Source organism: Tursiops truncatus, chromosome 20, assembly GCF_011762595.2.
Source record: "Tursiops truncatus isolate mTurTru1 chromosome 20, mTurTru1.mat.Y, whole genome shotgun sequence".
NCBI lineage: Eukaryota > Metazoa > Chordata > Mammalia > Artiodactyla > Delphinidae > Tursiops > Tursiops truncatus.
In genome coordinates, this window is record NC_047053.1 from 49,672,237 (window position 1) to 49,691,997 (window position 19,761).

The window sequence follows — 19,761 nt, forward strand, 5'->3', positions numbered from 1 at the left end:
TGACACTGCTCCTTGGCCAAGCTTTTTCCTTCTGTTTTCTGGGGAGGCCTAGGGTGATGGTTTCAGGGTCCAGGCAGTGGAGATGGTTTGTGATTTCCACACTGCAAACCGCCAACAGCCAGAAGGGCCCGCAGCCAGCGTGGCCCGTCTGCCCCACTCTGTCTGCGTGGGGATGCGGGAGTCTGGGAGAGCAGGGAAGAGGATGCAGGAGAATTTGAATTCACTGTGGCCCTGCGGGAGTGGAGGGAGAGGTGGCTGGTTGGAGCCCAGGTGGAGCTGAGCCTGTCCTTTCCGTCCTTCTGCTCAGTAAAGTGACAAGATCCAATATTCATTAGTGCCTCCTGAAATGGGCGGAGTGGTCACCTCCACCCCTCCAGCAGTTATTTACATAATAACCTGACCTTAGGTTACCTTTCATTAACAAACACATGTGAAAACACAGAAGCAGCCGGCAACATCTCATAAATCTATATTGTTCACCCCGGTGTAGACGGCTTACTTTCACTTACTCGAAAAAGAGGGGGCCCTCTGCTTTGTGTAGCCATCAGGGGAGGGAGGCCCCATGGAGGAGGTGGCAGCCTCTAGAGTGTGCACTCACCCGAGAGGACGGTCTCTTCCGGTCTCTTCCTTTGAGTGCCGAGTTCAACCTTCAATTACTTTGCTTACCTGTGTTCTCGGCTTCCCCCTCCTTACTCTCTCCGGGCGTCTGGAGGTCTGAGAGCTAGGAATGGGGGATCCTGCCAGTGCTTGCTGGCAGGATCACCCTCCCTCCCCGGCCGGGGATGCTCACACGCAGTTATGAAATGATACACTATGGTCCTCCAAGAATTACGGGCAGAGGGCCACACGGGTCCCATCTGTCTTCTTACTTTTGGAGGTGCCCCTTCTTCTCTCCGGTGTCTTTGTTCAGTGGGACAGGGAGGGGTTCTGGGGAATTCTGCCTGTTCTGAGCCGTTGAGGTCCCTGAGTGGTATGGGGTGGGACACACCATCTCTGTTTATCTGCTTGGGACTTGGCGGTGTCCCAGGTAGTGGGGTGGGGGGCACCGAGATGATGAGGCCTGGCCTGGGATGAGTGAAATTCTGGGAGGACAGAGCTAAGGAAGGGCTGGTGCCGAAGCTGGGGAGCACTGGACCTCCCTCTCCCCTTCCAGCCTCGTAGCACCTTTCCTTGCAAAGTGTGAATTCACTCAGAGGCCCCTGGGTAGCATCTTACAGGCTCAGGGCTGAAGTGTGGACACAGGATGACACTGAAGTCCTGCTAAAAAGGCCCTCTGGGGCTGTAAGGCACCTCCCTAAATGGGCTGGACCCAAGGGCTGGCCCTGGACACCCAGATCCCCAACTTCCCAGCATCCACTCATTTCTTGACCGATGTTTTGAATCCGAAGACCACACTTGGAATGACTGTACTGACCATACTCACAGATTGACGTCCAAAGCCCAAGGACCAATTTCTTCATTTATCATTAGAAGAAGGAGGATTGGGCAAACCATACTGCTTGAACCAGCAGACCTGGGCTCTTTCCCTGGAGGCCAACTTTATGGCCAGTTGGCTAGAACGGCTAACATGAATTAAGCACTACCGTAGGCCATGTGTATTAGTTATCTATTGCTGTGTAACAAATTACTCCAAACCTCAGTGGCTTAAAATAACAAATGTTTATTATCTCACACAGTTTCTGGGGGTCAGGAATCTGAGAGCAGCTTAGCTGAGTGGTCCTGGCCTGGGGTTTTTCATGAGGTTGTGGTTAAGATGTCAGCCAAGGCTGCAGTCATCGAAAGCTTTAACGGGGGCAGAAGGAGCTGCTCCTAAGATCACACAGCTGTTGGTTGAAGGCCTCAGTTCCTCGCCATGTGGACCTCTCCACAGGGCTGCTTGAGTGTCCTCACAACCTGGTGGCCAACTTCCCCCAGAGTGAGTGATTCAAGAAGAGGACGAGGAGGAAGACACAATCTTTTTTATAAATTTATTTATTTTTGGCTGCATTGGGTCTTCGTTGCTGCGCGTGGGCTTTTCTTTAGTTGCGGCGAGTGGGGGCTACTCTTGCAGTGCAGGGGCTTCTCACTGCGGTGGCTTCTCTTGTTGCGGAGCACGGGCTCTAGGTGTGTGGGTTACCTGCAGAGCTGAGATTTGGAATCACATAGTGTCAACTTGCACTGCCCGATAGCACTTTCTACAGTGATGGAATTGTTCTACATCTGTGCTGTCCACCGTGGTAGCCACTAGCCACACGTGATTACTGAACACTTGAAATGTAGCTAGGGTCAATGTCCTCCAGCTAAAGACCACCAGGAATATACTTGCAGCTGAACAAATTGGATTTATTACTTGCTGCAGAGAGAGATCACACACCCTGGGGAATCATGAGACGACTGAGTGCAGGACGTTAGGAAGAATCTATTATAGGATACGGTCTACTACGGGTGGGTGATTTGGGGGAAGGTCTAAGGAATCATCTCATCTTCATAATGACTCACCGGAAGCATTTTTCTCATTTTACAAACCAAGGCTCAGCACGGTTACGCGATTTGTCTCTGACACGAACGACCGTTTTCTCCAGCCTGTGTGGACCCTGCTCAAGGAGGAAGAATAGAAAGGACCTTGCCCTTGAGTTGCTTACAGCCACTCTGTTCAGGGAATACTCTTTGAGCAAAGGAAATGCCTGCCCAACGCCACTCAGAGGCAGGTGTGGGTGTGGCCTGCTCTGGCGCCAGGTGAGTCCCAGCCCCTGGCTCTGTTCCAGGCCCTCCAAGGAAAGGAGAGGGTGTGGCTGGAAGATGCCTGCAGCATCCTTTTGGCTCCACAGGCTAGTTTGGAGCTTGGAAGCCACGTGCCTGAATCTGAATCCTAATGATGTTTCTGTGCCATGGGCTGACGTTAACAGCGCCTGCCACCACCTATGCCCACACAGCACTCCCCACGCCATCAAGGGGACTCAGTATTTGACATTAATCCCCCCGAAGCCTTTTGAGCTATTCACTCAGTTATTTCCAAACCAATTACGGGCTCAGAGTTTGCAAAGTGGATTGGCACTCGGGTTTTCCGGTAGGGACCCCCTCAGCACCAATCTGAGGATGTGGTGATTTAGCAAAGAGAGAAAGGATATAATTTTTTAGCCCCGGGGGAGGCTGGAGGCGATCGCAAATATCCCTTGAGCAGAGTCAGATTCTCTGGTTTAAAGAAGCAGCATCCTCCCTGCCGTAATCGGGCTTCAGGGCCCCTTTAATTTTTATTTTTTTATTTTTTTAAGATGTTGGGGGTAGGAGTTTTTATTAATTAATTAATTAATTTTTGCTGTGTTGGGTCTTCGTTTCTGTGCGAGGGCTTTCTCTAGTTGCGGCAAGCGGGGGCCACTCTTCATCGCGGTGCACGGGCCTCTCACTATCGCGGCCTCTCTTGTTGCAGAGCACAGGCTCCAGACGCTCAGGCTCAGTAGTTGTGGTTCACGGGCCTAGTTGCTCCGCGGCATGTGGGATCTTCCCAGACCAGGGCTCGAACCCGTGTCCCCTGCATTGGCAGGCAGATTCTCAACCACTGCGCCACCAGGGAAGCCCAGGGCCCCTTTAATTTCAAGGGGGGCAGGCGGAGGAGGTTGGAGGCATCACCAGGTTATGGGGCTGTTTCCTCCTAGGAGCCAGCCCAGGGCCTCCGTTTAATTGGAATAAACTGGGGCAGGTCTCTTATCTGGGCCACTGCTTCCCGGAAGCTGCAAGTGATTTGCAGCTCTGAGATGATCCACTGGTCAACACGGCCAGAGGGGATGGAGAGACAGATACCACCTGTTCCTTCTGGGGCCCTGGCTGCCCAGTTGACCTTCTATCCTGGTCTGGTTTCTGGGCGTGTCCCGATCTCCTCTACTGGAACCTCCCTGGGCTGCCCAAGGTGGGCAAGACCAAACGGGCTAAGTTTCCTAATCCTTTTCTGTGTCCCCAGGTGGGACCTCCAGCAGCAGTCCCGCAACACAGCCCCTATCTCACCGCTCCAGAGCCCTGGGCCCAGAGACCCCCCCCTCCCTATAGGGAGTGAAGATGGTCCAGAGCCTGTGGTTGAGGGGGGAGACCTGTCTCTCTGTGGCCTCACCTCTCTCTGTTTCACCCATGGGGGCCTCTGCAGGGGGCTAGGGGTGGGGCTGTAAGTTAGCCTTACTCGGCTGCCCACGTTCACATCAGTTTGGGTAAACAGAGGAGCCTGCTCACGGGTCAGGAGCATTTAAGTCCCAGCTCTGTTATCTAGAAGAGCAGGCGCGCCCGCTGGCCTTTCGTGGCTCCAGCTTGCCTCCTGGAACTCCTGCCCTGCTGCTTTCGTGAAGAAGCGCCTGGCAGGTGGGTTATGCCCCGGGGTGGGGAGAAGAGATGCATAGGAGTGAGGTGGCACGCTGCTAAATGCCCCCAACTGGCTCTCCAGAAACACGCAAGCCCCAGGGGTGGTGTCTGCCAGTTTCCGCGGTGTAACTGCTGCCCCCACTGCCAATGTCAAACTGCCACCGTGATGTCACTAAACATGGAACCGGAAAGAGACGCGCAGAATCGGCTCTCGCAGGTCTGTGCGAGCAGCTGCAACACACTGGTGGGTCCGAGAGCGATGCACGGTCCTGAAACCCTGCTCCAGAACCCACCGCAACTTCTCTAGGCGCCCCCTGCCTGGCGCACAAGGGGCCTTTGTTCCTCTGCCTGGTGCCTTTGGGGCCAAGTTGTGCTGGGTCCGTCAGTCGGCGAGGTCTGAGCAGGGGCTGGGGGCAAAGGTGAGTCCAGGATGGGCACAGAGCCAGCATGGCCCAGGCTGTCCTAAAGCATCACATCCCACCCCTGCACAGAACCTCTGTCCAAAGCAAGAGTGAGATTCCTAGAAGTTTCCCTAAAATAAAAGGGGAGGGGAGCTGGGAATTATCCTACCTGAGGATCAGTAAGGCCTAATGAGAGAGCAGATTTCAAAGCAGGAGAGGATGCACAGCTAATCCTTCCCGAGGCAATTAGCCAGAAAGCCACTCTGATGGGGGATCTGATTTCTTTGCTTATTCCCGAATCCCCTGGCTTTAGGGAACCTCAAAGCATAGGAGGCAAAGGAAAATGAAAATAAATCCTGTCTCTTTCAATAAAGCACAAAGGCCTTTCCTCTTTTGGCAGGAGCTGTGCCTGCGTCTCCCAGACGGCAGACGCCCGCATGAGGTCTGGAGAGGCTGAGGGGGCTGGGAGGGAGGGGGGCCCAGCTTCATATCCCAGACGTCGCAGCGGGAACAAGGACCCTTGATAAACACCCTCGCCACGCTGAGCGATCCGACCTGGAAGATGCCGTCATGTATTTTTCATCTGCCTCTTCCTCGCTGAATAATGAAAGGGGAAAATCGTAAGGTTTGACCGGGATTTACAAGGAAGCTCTGAAGGAGGCTTGACCGGAAGAAAATGAGCTCAAGGGCTCATCGCGGTTAAACTCCTGGCTGCTGCCTCCCGCCCCTCCCAGAGAGGCTCCTTTCACCTCCAGCTGGCAGGCCCACCTTTCCCGACACAGCCTAGCCCAGCCCTTACTCCAAGGGGCTCCAGGAAAGGGTGCGTTTCTCTCTGAGACACAAAAACTCCAGGTTCCGACCAGAACCAGCTGGTGGAAGAGGGATGACATAAAGGCAACTGGATAGAGGCTGGGGGTGGACACCGGGCCTTTGCCAATTTCCATGGTGTAAATATCCCCACCGCCAACGTGATATGACTGAACACAGCGTTGGATGTGCAGAATCAGCTCTTGCAAGGTGTAATCTTGGGGATGGGCGGCTGGGATGATCAAGTTCTCCAAGGAGGGAGGGCAAGGGCAGAGAAAGAGGGGAAGGGGTTTTGTGGGCCGGGGGCAGAGAGCTGCCTGGGAGCCAAGGGGTGGGAGGGGGTCTTTACTATGGCTGCATAGTAACCGTGAGACCTGGGCAAGTAATTTAACCTTTGGAAGCTGCCGGTTGCCTGTCTTAACACTGGAGAGAACAGCCATCACCCACTTATTTCACAAAGCTGTTGGGAGGCTGGGACGTGTCTGCGATCACTTTGCAAAACTGCAGGGTTACCCCCGTAAAGGTATTATGATCACAAGCTAAAAGGAGAGACGAATACTCAATTTTCCTGACCGCGCTGTAACATAAAGAGAGAACGATTTATATACCCACTCACGAGTAAAAATAATAACATAATAGAGAGCATTTTTGGGTAAAGCACACAAGCGAGAAGTGAAGGCTGCGTTGGAGCCAGACCGCCACGCCTCTTAACAGGAACTGCTGGGTCCTTGGTGGTAGTCAGGCGAAGTGCAGGCAGAGGCCTTGAAGGGAATCTCCTTCCAACGAACTAGCCTCGGACACAGCACCCCCAGCTGAACATTTCCCGCGACTGCATTCGCTCATGCACTCGGAGAACTTTTCCTGAGCGATGACCCCCGCGCTGATCTCAAACAGAGATGTACTGCATGCCTGCCCTAGGAGACTCTGTGGTGTGGGTGGGAGATGGTCACATGAACGCAGAATGTGCGAATGGATGAGCGGGGCCCCGATAAAGGCCTGAGCCGAGGGCCCAGTGAGTGGGAGGGGCTCCCCTCAGTCAGTCGGTTCCGGGGGTGCCCACCCCAGTCCGTGGCACACAGCAGCCCCTCGATAAAAGCTGGCTGATGAGGAGATGGGCCACAGAGACGTTCGTGTAGAAAGGACCTCTGAGCTGGATTCAGGGGTCTTGGCCTTGAGTTGGGTCTGTAGACCTTCAGGGGCTTGTGGATGAACTTTGGGGAGGTCTGAGGCCCCCTAAGGTTACACATGAAGTGCTGTGTGTGGCCGTCTTCTGGTCTGTGGTGTCCTTCACATTTTCACAGTGGTCCGTGATGCAAACAGGGTTCCGATGGGTGGGAAGGCGATGAGTTTGCTAAACAGAAATCTTGGCTAAGGGCACAGGCAGGGGGCGAGCACAGTCCACGTGTCGGGGTGCCGTGTGGACAGAGGCCAGTGCCAAGGGGCCAGTGCCAGGCAAGGTCTGAGCAGATTCAAGGGCATTTGGGTCTGGGCTGGAGAAGATGGGAGGCTGCTTAGAAGAGGGTGCGAGGGAGGAAAATGTCTCTGGGGACCAGGAACAGGATGACACAAAGTCAGGGATGGAAGACAGCCATGCTCGCTCCCCAGCAGGGAAACATGGCCCATCTGGTGGCATCAGACTGTTGTCCGCTAGCTGGTCCCAATCCTGGGTTTAGGCCTCAGTCACCCCCAAGAGCTCTGGTTCTGGTTCAGAGAATCTAAGTCCTAGAGCTTCCAAGTGCAGTGAGAACTTTCTGCTTGGTCCCCCGGGAGCCAGCTTTACTCTTCCTGGGAGCTTGAAAATGTACCAGACCTGTCACCCTGCTGGATGCTGGCCCAAAGTGACGGGAGAGGAAGAGGGAGGCCCAGGGGCTGGGCCGATGGTACCAAGAGGCGTTTCCAGGCCTCAACACGTTGTGTGGCCCCTTGTCTGTCTTCTTTAAATCATCCCCCCTCACACACACACACACACACACACACACACACACATGCACTTTTCTGGGAGCCTGATCGTCACCTGCAGTCCAGAAATGACCTTCACAGGTACTATCCCGGGAATAGCCACGGCTGGCCCACCTGGGAGGGGAGCCCTTCCAGGCAGAAGCATGTGTAGTGCTTGGGGACTGAGTTCTCGGTAGATTTTGTGTCCAGTTACAGTGACGTGCTAATGGGAGGTGGAAGGGAGGAACAGAAGTTTCTAAGAGAGTAGAAGGTACACACGGCTGCTCTTAACCAGCGCTGGCGGGAAGTTAAATACTCCAGGCCCGAGGATTTCCCACCCACCGCAAGTCTACCATCATCCCTTGAAAACGCATGACCTTCCTAAATGACAAATGACACTTAACCTTTCGGTGAAGTTTCAGGAATGATGCTTCTGGTGGTTCATTACCACCCTCTGGTTGGTCCCAGTCACGCCCATGGTGATTGAATTGTAAGGAACTGCCCGCCCCTACGCAAAACGGTCCCAGACTCCAAATGTTTGCTTTTGCAAGTTTTTTTTTCGCAAGTATTTTTCATGATTTCAACTCCCTCGTCCATCTTTTCTACTTTCAATTCTCGCTGGTACTGAGATGGATGCTTCTGCCCTGTCTCCTGGCTCTTTCTCTCCCCCATAATTATTGTGCTGCGGGTAGTGAAACCCAACTATTTGTACTCAAACAGAGCAGGGATATGAAAATGAGTAGCTTGTGAGTGAGACCCGAGTTTCTGGCTGATAAGGATGTGGCTGTATTATACCGATCTGGGCTATTTAGGGACATGTCCCCCGCCTCTTTCCTGTTTCTTGGCAGTGTGCTGCTGGAGATGTTGGACAGTCTGGGAAGGAAGTTAAGAGAATCACGGAGTCCAGAGGAAAATAAGAGCCAATAAGTAATGCCTTCAGTTCACTAAGCATTTATTGTTAAGCACCTGCTGTGTGCCTGCAGGCTCTAGTAGGTATGGAGGGGGACCATGGGGTCCCTTCTGTGCAGTAAAGGGTTAACCTTACCCAGAGAGAGGTTTGACCCTCGGTGCTGACTCCTGGGGGGTCATGTCTGAAGGCTTGGAAGGTCCTGCCTGTTTACCTGGGGACCTCGGACCACATTGGATAGTCTGTGCCCACGATGCATGGGTGTCTCAGGCTGCCTGGCATCTGCTTGGCTCCGGAGGGGCCACAGACAAAGGTCAGCCATGTGGGTCGGCAGTGATGTCTACGTGACCAACTCCCAATGAAAACTCTGGACCCCAAGGCTCAGGGGAGCATCTCTGGTTGGTAACGCTCGGTGAGCACCGTCGAACATTGTTGTAGGAGGATTGGGGGCCGTCCACATGACTGCACTGGGAGAGGAAGCTGGATATTCACGCCTGGTCTCGCCTGGACGCTGCCCTAGGTGCCTCTCCCCACTGCTGACTTTCATCTGTGTCCTTTCCCTGGGATAGACTGTACCCGTGGAAGTGTAACGGCTTTGCCGAGTTCTGTGAGTACTGCTAGAGAATTATTGAGCCTGAGGATGGTCTTGGGGACCCCGGAACTCACACCTGCCCACGTAGAAGATGTAAGCTGGGGCCAGGCCTTTCCCCTCTGTAGGCTCCAAGCCCCTTCCTCATTGGTAAACAGGTTTTTTTCCCCAGAAGATATCTCAGATCCTCGGAGTAGGAACACAGTGTGAATCTGAGGCATGGCTTGGGGGAGCCCGGATAGTCACCAGCGGAAACAACCACTGTCCCATCCCCACTAAACCTTCCAGGACGGAGGGAAGCCCCATTGCCTGATGGTCGTTCTTCCCTCCACAGTGAGGAGTGGGCCCAGTCCTGCGCCCCAGGTCAGCTGTGCAGGGAAGTGGACCCCAAGTAAGCCTTGAGCCTGGAGTGGAAGCAAAGAAGATTTTGAGGCATTGGCCCAAGGGAGCCAGACGAGAGCAAGAGACAGGTGGCAGCAAAGGAGTGACAGGACCTGGGAGGGTGAGGAGGGGATGCTTGTAGTGACCTGGGGAGACAGCACTTCACAGGGGCGCGTAGACCTCCTGCATCTGAAGAGCTCACAGTTACGGGCTTAGAAGGATCAGAACGCGATGAAATATATTCAACACACTCAGCAGAGCCCAACTCAGTCTTGGATGATTTGCGCGGTGTTTTAAAATCATGCGAGCCCCCATGACGGACGTCACATATGGGCTGCAGAAGAGCCCTGCTCAGATCCCGGCTGCTTGGGTACCTCGTTATCTCGAGTCCGGGAGAACAGACACTTTCCCGTGTAAGACAGGAGCTGCCTCCACAACATTGGGTTTTTCAGATGCCTTGCCTGCAGTTTGCGGGAGTCTCACCTGGAGAACGGCCATGCTTTTTTTTGGGGGGGGGGGTACGCAGGCCTCTCACTGTTGTGGCCTCTCCCGTTGCGGAGCACAGGCTCCGGATGCGCAGGCTCAGCGGCCATGGCTCACGGGCGCAGCCGCTCCGCGGCATGTGGGATCCTCCCGGACCGGGGCACGAACCCGTGTCCCCTGCATCGGCAGGCGGACTCTCAACCACTGCGCCACCAGGGAAGCCCTGTAATTCTTTATTAATGAGGAAGCCCAGAGTACCATAGAATGTTCTTTTTCTGAGATTGAAAAGCACACTTTTCGGTAGAATTTGGCATGCCGATTCATAGAGCCCGAGGCCAACTTAGAAGTGATTTTGTTCAGTATCTTCATTTCACAGACAAGGAGACAGAGGACTAAGAGGAGATGTGGCCCCTCGAAGCCTTGTGGCCATTTAGAAGCCACGACGGGCCTTAGTGTTCAGCCCTCCTTCCACTGACAGAAACAGAAGAAGAATTTGTTAAGACAATCAAATGTAAGAGCTACCATTTGCAAAGCTTTCAGTGCGGGCAGGGCACTGGGCTGACTTTTACCTTCATTATTTCATTGCATCTTTACAACACCTCATGAGAGTGTTCTGTTTCCACCCCAGCTGGGTGGACTCCAACTCAAGTATGATACTACCCACCCCAAGTTATTGTCAGACCCCACAAAAGGGCTGAGTCCTTCACAAGACTGCTCCAATGTCAGAGGCCAGCCAGGGGTCCCCAAGCCACCCTCACTTCCAACCAGCTGGCTATAGATTCAGGGGTTTTATCTTACGACCACCTCAGGTTTGACAATTCTCTAAAATGACTCATAGAATTCAGGACAGTGCTATACTTTTACTTGAAGTTTTATTATAAAGGTTACAGATAGGGCAAGATCCAGAAGGGTCCTGGATACACAGCTTCCATGCCCTCTCTCTGTGGAATCAGGACACATCGTTCTCCTGGTACGTCCATGTGTTCACCAACTGGGAAGCTCCACTAGCTTCAAAACTTACTACAAAACTACAGTGATCGGGGCTTCCCTGGTGGCGCAGTGGTTGAGAGTCCGCCTGCCGATGCAGGGGACACGGGTTCGTGCCCCGGTCCGGGAAGATCCCACATGTCGCGGAGCGGCTGGGCCCGTGAGCCATGGCCGCTGAGCCTGTGCTTCCAGAGCCTGTGCTCTGCAATGGGAGAGGCCACAACAGTGAGAGGTCCGCGTACCGCAAAAAACAAAACAAAAAAACTATAGTGATCAAAGCAATGTACTGACATAAAGGCAGACATATAGACCAATAGAATAGAACAGAGGGCCTAAAAATAAACACACACACACACACGTGGTCAAATGATTTTGGCAAATTTCGAAAATGACAAATGACAAACTTAATGACAAATTTCAACTGTCAAGGCCAATGACAGTCCTAACACCGCATACAAAAAATTAACTCAAAATGGATCAGAGATCTGAACGTAGGAGCTAAGACTATAAAACCCTTAGAATAAAACGTAGGGCAAAAGCTTCATTACATTGGATTTGGCAATGACTTCTTACGATGCCAAAGGCATGGCAACAAAAAAAGAAATAGACAAGCTGGACTTCATAGAAGTTGAAAGCTTTTGTGCATCAAAAGATTCTATCAACAGAGTGAAAAGGTACAGAATGGGAGAAAACATTTGCAAATCATGTATCTGATAAGGGATTAATATCTAGAACATATCAAGAACTTGGTGTCCAGAGTTTTTATTGGGGTTTCATTACACAGGTATGCTTGAGTACATCATTAATTGCATGATTGAACTCAGTCTCCAGCCTCCCCTCCCCTCTCCAAACCTTGGGTCCAAAGTTCCAACCCTCTATTCACATGGTTTGTCTTTCTGGTGACCAGTTCCCATCCTGAAGCCATCTAGGAACCTACCATTGGGTCATCTCATTAGCAACAAAGATTCTCCCATCACTCAGAAAATTCCAAGAGTTTTTGAAGTTCTGTGCCAGGAACTGGGGACAAACACCAGATATGTTCTTCATTATACCATGGACGACTTACCATTATCATTTAACCAAGAGCTGGCTGAGACTGGGAGAGTAACTTGCTCCAAGTCCAGTAGCTGGTCAGTGGCAACCATGGAACCAGAGCTCAGGTCACACCCAAATCTTTGGGCTTACTCTTTTTTTTTTCTTTTTAAAATATTCATTTATTTGGCTGTGCTGGGTCTTAGTTGCGGCACACGGGATCTTTAGTTGCGGCATACAGCTACTTCCCTGACCAGGGATCCAACCCGTGCCCCTTGCAATGGAAGCCCGGAGTCTTTTTTTTTTTTTTTTTTTTTTTTTTTGCGGTACGCGGGCCTCTCACTGTTGTGGCCTCTCCCGTTGCGGAGCACAGCCTCCGGACGCACAGGCTCAGCGGCCATGGCTCACGGGTCCAGCCACTCTGTGGCATGTGGGATCTTCCCAGACCAGGGCTCGAACCCGTGTCCCCTGCATTGGCAGGCAGATTCTCAACCACGGCACCACCAGGGAAGCCCTCACCTGAGTGTGGTTTTTATATACAAATAGACCAATCCAGAGCCCGTGCCTCCAACCACCTCCTCTATGGGGCTCTCACACTCTGGGCCCCTGAACACCTGCCCTAATCACCCCAGGGCCAGGTACCAAACGACTAAGGCAGCCCCTATGCCCCACAGCCTCCTGAAATTACTCAAACTGCCCAGTCCTAAGTTTGATCACCCTGCCTCGCCCATCCCTCCCCATGGAAACCACAGTACAGGCTCTCGCCCACACTTCTCCTCTCTGCCTCTGGTGTTTTCCCATGTGACCCTGCATGGCCCGGCGTGCCCCGTCCTCTCGGGAACCGTGAGTCACAGACTATCTTTTCAATGGCAGTTTTCTCCTGATCTGCTGGCCTCTCTCTGCCTCAGCTTTTCTCTTACTGTGCTGTATGTTAGAGCACTCTGGCTTCAGCTTTGCAGACGGGGGTGGAGGTCGGGGAGGCTGGCAGGTGCTTCTGCATGAGTCATTAACTTAACTAATGACCAACCTTGCTCATCAGCAGAGGCCGTTCTGGAGTCCCCATGGCAGACTTTTCTCCGCACCGTTTTGGGTGAGTCCAGAGAGGAAATTTTCCTTGGACCTGCGACATCTCTGCTCCGCAGAGTCCGGGAAGGCCAGAGGATGGCGCTGGTCTCTGCAAAGAGCAGCCTGTGGTCAGGGAAGGCAGCCCACCCGGGTCAGAGGCCGCTGACATCACAGGCTAAATGGATGTTCAGGGAGAGACCCCGTGACAACTGAGTTACAAGAGGCCTCCCAGAAGTTGTCTGACCTCATGGAAAAATCAATGCACCTCTTGTTTTTGTCTCCTGAAATATTTCATCGGTGATGGTCCTTCCCCAGGTGACAACATATTTTATGACAAAGTGCGGCAGGCTGCTGGGCCTCTGGTGGCTTCAGACACAGCCTGACATCCTTCCCTGTCATTACTGATGAGTCTCACCTGCCTGGGGCTGGAAGGTGATGCTTCCTCCCTGCCCCACTAGGGAGCCTGGGAGGGAGACCAGATGCCATAAACGCCATCCGTTTCCGGAGAAGATCCCCGTGGCAGTGAGAAGGCTGGAATCCTAGGATGTCAAAGCTAATGTCAGGGCACCTGGGTCCACCCGAGGCCTGGAGAGAGTCCCCCGCCCTTCAGCAGAGTGTCTGGAGGGGAGGAGGTCCGAGGTTGCATTGCTAGCTAAGGAGAGGGCAGAGACAAAAATGCGAGACTTCTAGTTTCCAGTTCAGCATTTTTTTCTGCTCCTCCAGCGGCTTTTACAAAGTGGCCCCCGTCCCTCCTCCCTCCCATCCTTCTGCCCCACCTCTCTGCCCTCCCTCCCTTTTCACAGACAGCAGGGAGCCTTCCACATGCCAGGTACTCCCTGGTGTTTATTTGCTCAGCCCTGTTTGCAGACGGGGCCTTTCAAGGGGTGAGCAGCATGTAGGAGAAGCAGTATCTGGGGGGCCCGGAGCGCAGGAGGTCTGGAGGCACGCTGCTCTCCTGCGGTCCTGCTTCCTGGCTCCTATCCTTGTCCACGCCCCCCCACCCGCCCCGTCTCCTGGGGACCACCTGCCCCTCAGAGCAGGGCCTCTGGGATCCAGTCAGGGCCACGTAGGGTCACCTGAGAGTTGGGACAGGCCAAGGTCAGACGGCTTCTCTACATCATCCCTGAGGGGAAACAAACACAGACACGGTTAACCTGCAGGGGGCGGGGACACAGAGGGGGCTTCGGTCCTCCATCCTTCTCCTCGGGCCAGCTCCCCATGCCCCTGACGATTAGGGGCAGGGGACAGGCCACATGAACTCTCCTGGGGCTCCTTCCGCCTCAGGTCACTTTGTCCTGCCTCTGGAAGGAAGGAGAGCCCCAGGAGCCTCAGTTTCCTCTTCCGCCCCTTCCAGCTGGCTGCCGCGGTCAGTCCCTCTACTGTTCGCCTGTCTGTACCAGGGGCCTGGTGAGCTGAGGCCGGGGTCCCTTCCAGCCCGGCCACGCCCTGGTTGGCGGCGCTAAGGTTCTCAGGGTGGCTCCTGGACCTCCAGCTGTAGGAGCACCTCGGGGGCTTGTTAAGCAGGCAGATTCCCAGGCCCTGTTCCCAATCTCAGGGCTGAAATGGCTGGCTTTGGGGCCTGGGAATCTGCAGGCCTACCAGCACCCTCTGGTGAGGCTGCAGGACCAGATGCCTCAAGGGCAGGACCCGGGGTGGAGGCAGCAGAGAGGTTTGGGCAGGCAGTGCAGGCTGGGGTGCCCCTTGTTAATTGGAGAGGAACCTCCGTTTCTCCTGCAGAGTGAATCCAAGCCCATTAGAAACTGAAGGGCACAGCAGAGAAGGAGCGGGGTCGAGCTGGCCTCCACCCCCTGCCTCTCCCTTCTCCACTCAGCCCCTCCCCCAGGCTGATCGCCTTCCCAGAATGGAGATGTCACTCAGCACAGCCTGATCTCAAGAAGCCGAACCCACCTCTTAACAGAGATGCAAATCCCTGAGCCCAGGGACTGAGCTTGGCGGAGGTTCTGGGGGTGCAGGGAGGGTGGGATGGGGAGGCTGCCCCAGTGAGGGGGCGGTGCCCAGCCTGTGCCGGCTGCTTCCTCTCCACTCCATCAGGTCTGGCACATGCCAGGGTACCGGCTCCTGATCCTGGCAAAGGGAAATGAAGTTGCTGCCCCTGAGCTAATTAAGGAGGCAGGGAGGCCGGCGGCTGGGAGCTGGCGAGCAGAGTGGTTGCAGTTGCCAAGTGTCCAACACGCTGCCCACGTGCCAGGGCTGGGGGGCGGCGGCGGGAGGTGGGGGGATGGGAATCCTCCTTGAGCGAAGCCAGCTGTTTTGAGGTCAACTCCCCTCCCCCTGCCTGCGTCTGTCAATTCAGCAGACGGGGCGTCTGTCTGTCTGTCAATTCAGCCCACGGGGTGTCTGTTCGTCTGTCAATTCAGCAGACGGGGCGTCTGTCCGTCTGTCAATTCAGCCCACGGGGCGTCTGTCAATTCAGCCCACGGGGCGTCTGTCAATTTAGCCCACGGGGCGTCTGTCCGTCTGTCAATTCAGCCCACGGGGTGTCTGTTCGTCTGTCAATTCAGCAGACGGGGCGTCTGTCCGTCTGTCAATTCAGCCCACGGGGCGTCTGTCAATTCAGCCCACGGGGCGTCTGTCAATTCAGCCCACGGGGCGTCTGTCCGTCTGTCAATTCAGCCCACGGGGTGTCTGTACGTCTGTCAATTCAGCCCATGGGGCGTCTGTCCGTCTGTCAATTCAGCAGACGGGGCGTCTGTCCGTCTGTCAATTCAGCCCACGGGGCGTCTGTCCATCTGTCAATTCAGCCCACGGGGCGTCTGTCCGTCTGTCAATTCAGCCCACGGGGTGTCTGTCCGTCTGTCAATTCAGCCCACGGGGTGTCTGTCCGTCTGTCAATTCAGCAGACGGGGTGTCTGTCCGTCTGTCAATTCAGCCCACGGGGCGTCTGTCAATTCAGCCCACGGGGCGTCTGTCCGTCTGTCAATTCAGCCCACGGGGTGTCTGTCCGTCTGTCAATTCAGCCCACGGGGCGTCTGTCCGTCTGTCAATTCAGCCCACGGGGCGTCTGTCCGTCTGTCAATTCAGCCCACGGGGCGTCTGTCAATTCAGCCCACGGGGCGTCTGTCCGTCTGTCAATTCAGCCCACGGGGTGTCTGTACGTCTGTCAATTCAGCCCACGGGGCGTCTGTCCGTCTGTCAATTCAGCCCACGGGGTGTCTGTACGTCTGTCAATTCAGCCCATGGGGCGTCTGTCTGTCTGTCAATTCAGCAGACGGGGTGTCTGTCCGTCTGTCAATTCAGCCCATGGGGCGTCTGTCCGTCTGTCAATTCAGCCCATGGGGCGTCTGTCCATCTGTCAATTCAGCCCACGGGGCATCTGTCCGTCTGTCAATTCAGCCCACGGGGCGTCTGTCCCCATAGCTGGCACTTCCCAGGGACTTCCCGGAGGAAGGGGACCGAGGCCCCTGCTAGAAGCTCCTGGCACGTGAGAACAGCCTCCAGAGCCGTCCTGTCCAGTACGGAATCTCTGGCCACATGTAGCGATTTAAACTAAAATCTGCTGCAATGAGGTAAAACGTAAGATTCGGTTCCGCTTTCGCTGTAGCGACATATCCAGCGCCGGAGAGCCACGGGAGGTGGCCACCGCACTGGGTGGTGCAGGTACAGGACCTTTCCATTGTCACAGAATATTCTGTTGGCTAATCTTCAGCAACGGGCCCACCTCATGCCTGCAGCGATCATCCTAACAATTGTTTTCACTGCAGCCTAAATCCACGTACGTTACTCTTATGGAAACTTAGGAGGAGAAGCGAACATGCACCTGCGCTGAGACCGCCAATCAACTGAGGCGCATTTATTGAGCCCCCGCTATGTCTACATCAGGCGCTGTCCAGAGCCCTGGGGTTGCTGAGCTGAGGGAGACCGTCCCCCACTCTCAGAGAGCAGGGAGCGCCGATGTGCACAGCGATAATGTCACCGTCGCTTCTGTGGGACAAGGGCTGTCCTGGAGGCAAGTGTGGAAATCTAAGGGGGCTGAGTTGTTTGGCCAAACCTGGGGTTCAGAGTCAGACTGTGAGGTGTTGCAAGGCTCTGCTGTTTTCTGGCACGTTACTGAGAAGATCACCACGAAGGCTGTGTAAGGCTGTGACACAGCTTGTGCTGCAGAAAGGCCCACCTTGAACTCCCCATTTAAAGTTTTCCTCTCCCGGGGCTTCCCTGGTGGTGCAGTGGTTAAAAATCCGCCTGCCAATGCAGGGGACACGGGTTCGAGCCCTGGTCCGGGAAGGTCCCACATGCCACAGAGCAACTAAGTCCATGTGCCACAACTACTGAGCCCGCGCGCCACAACTACCGAAGCCTATGCGCCACAACTACTGAAGTCTGTGCACCTACAGCCTATGCTCTGCAACAAGAGAAGCCACCGCAATGAGAAGCCCGCGCACTGCAACGAAGAGTAGCCGCCGTTCGCCGCAAGTAGAGAAAGCCCACGCGCAGCAACGAAGACCCAACGCAGCCATAAATAAATAAAATAAATTTTTAAAAAAGTTTCCTCTCCCAATGTAACCTCTCTGTAGCACGTTGGTCATGCTCTACCACACCAGCCACATAGTAATAACCCCACATCTGCATCTGCAGACTCTCGCTTCCACACGCCGGACCCTTATACACACAACGGTGTCGGGTTCATCTCCACTTGGCTATGTCACTGGCACCTCATACTCCGTGTATCCCAGACTGAACACACCCGTGCCTCTTTCCAGCTCTGCATCTGACTCTCCTCTCCGCTGCTGGCTAGTGGTCTTTTGAGATTCGACTCCTTGTCACATCCACTGGGAACTTCCCCTAACTTCTCCTGGCCTTTCCCACCACAGCCCCAGCCTGCACTGGGTCATCCATCCACCTTCTGTGTTGTATCCTGTGTCTGTGTCTGTGGTCATTCTCTTGGGATCCTGTGAGCCCTTTGAGGGCAGGACACTGCGTTCCTTCTGTGTAGTTCTTGGGTTATCCTAGTTCTTAGCACATAGCAGAGGTTCAATAAATATTCCTTAAATAAGTGGTTCTCCCCAAATAGTGATTGACAGATAGTGGTTGGACAACAGGTAACCCAACTGTGTGGAATGAAAAATAATGAACCTCAGAACAGTCCTGTAATCAATCCCCTATACCAGGAGTCGGGCAACTTTTTCTTAAAGGGACAAATAATTAATATCTTAGGACTTGTGAGCCATGCAGCCTCTGCTTCAACTCTTCAATTCTGCTTTTGTAGCATGAAAGCAGGCGTGGACCTTACACAAATGGGCACACTGCTCCAACAACTGTTTATAAAAAACAGGCAGAGGGCTGGATGTGACCTGCAGGCCATAGTTAGCCCTCCCCTGCCCTACACTGAACACGGCTGGGCTTGAGGACATAGTAGGAAGACTTCTCTCAGGTGGCGCCTGTCCTTTTGTTACTTATGGTCCCAACAGAAACACTGTGTGTGTGTGTGTGTGTGTACGTATGTGTGTGTTTGTGTGCATCTGTGTCCACTCACCCATATGCTCAAAAAAGTTGCTTAACTTCCCTGGGCCTCATTTCAGCATCTGTTAAGGGAATGATCAACGCATGGGTTTATTCCCACTCCCCAAGCAATGCTTGTTTTTTTCTTTTGTTTTTTCCGGCACGTTCTCCACTCCCCATCCCTCACTCTCATCACGGTCCCAGGTGGCATCAGTGCCATCGGCAGAGGCCAAGGATGGCAGGGTTGGAGGGGGCGGCGGGAGCCCTGTCCAGGGTAGATCTTGACTCACAGAGCTTTGGGACTAGGAAGTGCGAAATTATCTGGGAATATGTAAAACATTCAAAATAGGGAACAGGTTTCCAGTTTCCTGTGGCAAGACGCACAGGCCTGGGGGAGGCCAGGCCCCCCACCGCCCGCCTGCCCCCCAGCCCCAAGCCTCTACTTTTTCATCGTGAAACGAGGACAGTCCCCCCAGTCCTGGCTCCAGCCTCACCAGGACTTGAGGTCTGCGGCTACAAATGCACTTTGTAAACAGCTCGGGGCTGGACACATGTAAGGAATTAGAGGGTTATTTTTCTGGATTCTGGACCTAGAAGCCAGGCCCTAAGACATGAAGTAATGCTTTGTGTTTGGTTTTGTTTTGCTTTTCTTTGCAAATAGGAGGCTGGAAAGGGTGGAAGGAAGTGGTGGGACCGGAGACAAAATGGACAATGAGAAAAGACGAGACTTTGGCTTGAGGTTTTTATCGTAAGATGGAGCTGCTCTCGGAGGGTTCTGGTTGCCCTCGGTGCGCGCTCCCATCCCCTCCCTGGCCTCCTCTGCTTCCCTCTGTTCCTTCCATTGTTCTAGAGCCAGAGGCACTGCTCCTTGTAGGATGCTGCCTCCCCTCCCCCTTGGAAGGTAGGGACCAGGCCCTTGGGGGGAGAACACAAGGGGGCTGGAGGGACGGAAAAGCCGGGGAGGGGCTGCCAGCTTGTGCCAAGCATGCAGTGCAGTCACCGTGTTCGTTTTTTAAAAGTCAAATCCCTCGTCGTTGGGCTCCCCCACCATCCCCAGAGCCCCTCTATTATCCTTAGGCCATTTGGTAGTTGTTGCTATGGAGACCACAAGCAAAATGGCATATGCAAATCAACACAAGCAATAACAGCGGGAAAGGGCGGGAGAAACCAGCGGTGGGGCGGGTGGAGGGGGGCCCGGAACGCTTCCGCCTGCACCCATAGAGCTTGAGGAAGAAAGGACTCTCGGAGGGTCCGGGCACAGGTCAAGGAGGCTCCAATACGAAGACCTCTCGGCCTGGGAAAATGCAAAGAGAGGGGCTGGTTCCCCCTCCCCAGCCTCAAGCATTAACAGGGGCTGGGAGTGGGTGCAGGGCATGCAGAGGGGGAGCTGG